Source organism: Palaemon carinicauda, chromosome 37 (assembly GCF_036898095.1).
Source record: "Palaemon carinicauda isolate YSFRI2023 chromosome 37, ASM3689809v2, whole genome shotgun sequence".
NCBI lineage: Eukaryota > Metazoa > Arthropoda > Malacostraca > Decapoda > Palaemonidae > Palaemon > Palaemon carinicauda.
In genome coordinates, this window is record NC_090761.1 from 56,369,407 (window position 1) to 56,374,975 (window position 5,569).

General features: G+C 33.6%; 1 long non-coding RNA gene across 1 annotated transcript; it reads right to left on the reverse strand.

The window, feature by feature from the left end:
• Window positions 1-1,485: 1,485 nt before the first annotated feature.
• LOC137629109 (uncharacterized) lies at window positions 1,486-3,140 on the reverse strand. The gene is made up of 3 exons (XR_011041449.1): window positions 3,042-3,140; window positions 2,553-2,678; window positions 1,486-1,936 (listed from the first exon to the last, which is right to left on the reverse strand). It is a non-coding gene; the product is annotated as an uncharacterized lncRNA (long non-coding RNA).
• Window positions 3,141-5,569: the final 2,429 nt, after the last annotated feature.

Sequence of the window (5,569 nt, forward strand, 5' to 3'; positions counted from 1 at the left end):
TATTGAAGGCCTCCCTTCCACAATTTCTGATTCGGATAAAGTAAAAATTAGTAAATTTTCTTCTAGATAAACTTCGGAGTACTACGCATTAGTGATTTGAAGTCAATAGTAAAAATGCAAGAAAAGCAAGTTAATTGTAAAGTCCTTTTATTCCATCAACCAAAACCTTTTTTTGGGGGGGAACACATTTATTATGGACTTAAAACCGTAGGACTTTTTCCGAACAGTATGGTAAAGCTTTATTCTTATTTATCCCTATACACTTTCTTTCCGATTAAAGTTATTTTCGCAGTAGTATTATCTAAACTGATGAATTTCCTGCCCTTAAACTACCCAAACTCAACTATTAGAAGTTGAAGTAACTTTTTAAATAAAAGGCACACCCATATAGGTTTTGGTAGCATTAAATCCTTGTTTTGAAAGTCATGAATACGCTACGCAAGCCTGTATGCAATGTTCTAATCCAATTTCACTCTTCAAAAGCAAGGGTGTTCCCAATAAATCTATAGCGATACCATTTCTAACCGCAGATCCATAGCCTAGGGACAAGACAGGTTTGGTCAAACAAGGTTTCCACTTAATTTTTCCTTTCCTCACTGTTATTTTTCCCAGTTGGAGCCCCTGGATAATTATAGCGTCCTGCTTTACCAACAAGTGTTTTAGCTATACCAGTAATAACAACCTCTGCCCCATGCCTCTTTTAGAACCCTGGTGTGGAGGGGGTAAGAAGTGTCCGGCGCTTTCGCCAAACACCGCCAAGACACTTACAGCGTTATAAAGAGCACAGGCGGTATACTTTTTAGCAGTCAAAATGCTGTCGTCTTGACTGGCATTTGCTCAGATACCATTTATAATAATTTCTTGAAATCAGCTACTCTTTAAAATATTTTAAAGTTACCCCTCTATCTTTTATCTCCACTAAGTCTTTTGTATAATATAAGTGATAAATTCGATAAAATTTCATCTTTAGATTTGTTAAGACTTTAACCTTTCTTAGTTCACTCAAGCAAATTTTTTACAACCAATTCTAATAAAACTTTTAAAGACACATTTTTAAACTTCCATTTGCTTGGTTATCAAATAACCCAAGTATCCCTAAGTCTGGGTGACGATAATATACTCATATAAATTCACTGCGTTTCAGAAATTTAAAATATTCTGTGGTCATGCAGTTGAGATTTGACATTTCAGGATGTGAAGTACTGATAAGCTCAGATTTTCAAACAGTTTTTAAAACTACTAAGTATTTATCCCAGTTAAAAGGAAAATTTTTGACTAATGCCTGGTTTCTTAACTATAACCTACTAGGATTTTTTACTAAATTTAAAAATATTAATGCATTCCTTTTATTCCCAGATCTCTTTAAAGTAATCTAGTGAACCTCTTAAAAGAGAAGTCACTGATACTCTTCCAATTTTGATATTTCATACAAACCCCCTGTGATCAAAGTTACTCCTTAAGGTTTGAAACATTAAAAGAGCAAAGCAAGTTTTTCGCCAACCATTTCATTTAGTAATACCTCAGGACAAACCAAAACCAGAACAGTGAGTAACAAAACTCACTATTCGCAAGTTGAATTACAAATTTAGTTTAAAATAAATTAAGTTCATAAACAGGAGAAAGAAATCAAAAGTTTATTAAAGATAGAAAGCACTTCAAGCGCCGATTTAGTTCAATCTTTTCTGTACTCTATCCGGCGACAACTCACCGGAGGAGCAAGGCCGTTAGAGCTAGTTCAGATCTCCCTGCAGCTCGATTACGGCATGATTAGTCCCTACAGCAATTCAGACTATACCAAGCAATAGCCATTTCAAGCTCTTCCAGCAGTTTTTAAATTATAGCATATGTTCTTCCAGGGATTCCAAGCAATATGCCATATTAAGCTCTTCCAGGCGCTTACGGCATTTTAAATTCCAAAAATTCCTCCACCAATCACCTGCCGAGAAAAGGATACTGTCAAAATACTGAAATAAGCATCAAAATTAATCCCTAATGCAAAACCATGACTATTATTTGTACTTTTTATTGAGACTAGTGTAAAGTTAGTTGACGAGTAGAATTAAGAAACTAAATCAAAATCTAGAAATAAGATACACAAACTGCCGGTTTATCAAACTTTTGACACCATGAAACTTAAATGTAGCTATATTGCAGTAATACGAACTTTGAATTAATTTAATTACGTAAATCTCCGTAAGTAAATGTTCAATACTCTACAGTTGAAAAAACAGACAATTCTGTGGATTTTATAATTAGCTAAACTTCAATGCACTTAACACGGAGAATATAAAGACTCGCCAACCAAGTATTTAAATTTAAAGAAACCAAGTCATGGGTACAACTCTTGTCTAAAACGAAGATGAATTCACTCACCGTGAGAACTTAAAACTAAGGTAAAGTGCAAGCCCCTCTTGGTGTATGTCAGACCAAAATACAGGTCTGACATACACCAAGAGGAAGTCCTCCCCACGTTCAGGGGCCTCGCCCCTGAACGGGGGAGGACAAGCTTGCACAAGGGTTTTAATATAGAAATAATAAAGAATGTTTCTTACCTTTCGATATAGAGTGAAAAATAGTTACCAACTGAATGAACAGACTTCCCCTCGGGTATTGCGAAGAACAGAATAACTCAAGGTGCTGTGAACTGGTTGCCGAGAACAGGAAGACAAGCGTCACATCTGAAAATGATTTAATGTTAAAGAAAGGAAGCTCCACTAGATAGAAATTATAATTTAATAGCTCAAAGTTAAAGATTTTAATAAGAAATTTTAACCACTTAAATTTTAAAGATATTAAAATGATAATACAAGAATCAATGGGAATTAGTTTAAAGCAAGATTTCAAAATAAAACTAACTAATTTAAATCAGAATGCGAAATAAATATCTTAAAAGATTTCACTAACCTCTGTACCAATACAAACTTAAAATCATACTTATGTAAACTTCTAAAGAAAGTTTAAAGTAACAATTGAAAACTTAAAAAAATAACAAACCATGAGACGCAGTCATAATATAAAGTAGAATACACTTGTCTACATACCACGAACAACTCCACGACCAATAAAAGTCTTCCCACTTCACTTCAAGATCGCTCACAATCAACCGACGAACTAACAAAACATGGAAAGGTTATTCCAACGAGAGCTTCATACACGCCAGATTTACGAGCTAAGGACGGTGAAGTTTGGAAGTCACACTTCCCCGCAAGGACCCTTGAGTTGTTTGTCGAGCGACCAACAGATGGCAGCAACAAGTAAAGTATCTCTGTTGGTTGTTACAGTCTGGTTATATATAGAATGTTACAGAAAACATTATATGAATAAGGGTGATTATTAATTCGAATAAAAACGTTATGATAAATATAAAAATGAACTTTAGAATAGGAAGAATGTGTGATATAATAAGCAACGAAGAAATGCGTTATGAAAGAAGTATTCACAGTGAAGTAACCCCAAAAAATGAGGAATATAAAACCAGGTCAGTTGACAAAATATAAAATAAAAATCATATTAATAGAAAAAATAAAAATGCAATCATGATTATACGATGTTCTCGAGTGATATGATAAATTTAGGAATATATAATTAATTTTTCATTTGCTTGAATTCATTCTAAAACGAATTTTAAGCAAAAATACTCAACACATTCTCCTTGTTAAAACCTGAGGCCGAAGGTGGGGGCAATGTAAGACCCTGGTCTAGCCCATTCCAGAGGAAACTGAAGTAATGAAATTAACGATGAAGATAAGTTGGGATTAAACTTGAAGGAAATAAACGATAAAACTTTATATCTTTAAGAGAAGAGGCTATACGAATTAGGAAAACATAATAATAATAATAATAATAATAATAATGATTATTATTATTATTATTATTATTATTATCAATACTAGCTAAGCTGCAACCCTAGTTGGAAAAGTAGGATTCTACAAGTTCAAGGGCTTCATCAGAGAAAAAATATCACAGTGAGGAAAGGAAATAAGGAAATAAACAAACTACGAGAGAAGTAATGAACAATTAGAATAAAATATTTTGAAAACAGTAACAACATTAAAATATATCTTTTATATATAAAAACTATAAAAACTTCTAAAAAAAAAGTTAAATATTTCCAAAGCACAGTAGTAGAAGGAAAGAAATGATTTCTGAATTACTGAATCCAAAGAGGATTCTATGGTGCTACACGAATTTATTATTATTATTATTATTATTATTACTTATTAAGCTACAACCCTAGTTGGAAAAGCAGGATGCTATAAGTCCAAGGCCCCCAACAAGGAAAATAGCCCAGTGAGGAAAGGAAACATGGAAAAAAAATATTTTTGAGAAGAGTAAAAACATTAAAATAGATATCTCTTAAGTAAATGATAAAAACTTTAACAAAACAAGAGAAAGAGAAATAAGATAGAATAGTGTGCCCGAGTGTACCCTCAAGCAAGAGAACTCTAACCCAAGACAGTGGAAGACCATGGTACAGAGGCTATGGCACTAACGAAAGCTAATTCGGAGCACAAGAACCAAACAAAGAAAATGAGTAATATTTGACTTGTTTGAAATTCAAAGCATGTGGTTGGAGTGCCAGGCTGATTCTTGTTTATTTAGTCAGTGTCTATTAGAAAGCGTCCTTGGTGTATGAAAGGAAGCACTGAATGATGTACAATATAATCAGTCGATTGTGGTGAGTCACATTCATTGTGGAATATGCCCGTGGGCTAACAGCCTCTTAATAAAGCCACTCCTCTGAAGGGGCCAGGTGTATATATATATATATATATATATACTGTATATATATATATATATATATATATATACATATATATATGCATACATACATATTTATATGTATATATATACATACATGTATATATATATATATATATATATATATATACATATATATATATATATATATATATATATATATATATATACATATATATATTTGTATATATACATATATATCCACACACGCATATATATATACATATATATAGTATATATATATATGTATATACATATACATACATATATATACATATATATATATATATATATATATATATATATATATATATATATATATATTTACATACATACATATACCAAAGGCACTTCCCCCAATTTTGGGGGGTAGCCGACATCAACAAGAAACAAAACAAAAAAGGGGACCTCTACTCTCTACGTTCCTCCAGCCTAACCAGGGACTCAGCCGAGTTCAGCTGGTACTGCTAGGGTGCCACAGCCCAACCTCCCACATTTCCACCACAGATGAAGCTTCATACTGCTGAGTCCCCTACTGCTGCTACCTCCGCGGTCATCTAAGGCACCGGAGGAAGCAGCAGGGCCTACCGGAACTGCGTCACAATCGCTCGCCATTCATTCCTATTTCTAGCACGCTCTCTTGCCTCTCTCACATCTATCCTCCTATCACCCAGAGCTTTCTTCACACCATCCATCCACCCAAACCTTGGCCTTCCTCTTGTACTTCTCCCATCAACTCTTGCATTCATCACCTTATTTAGCAGACATCCATTTTTCATTCTCTCAACATGGCCAAACCACCTCAACA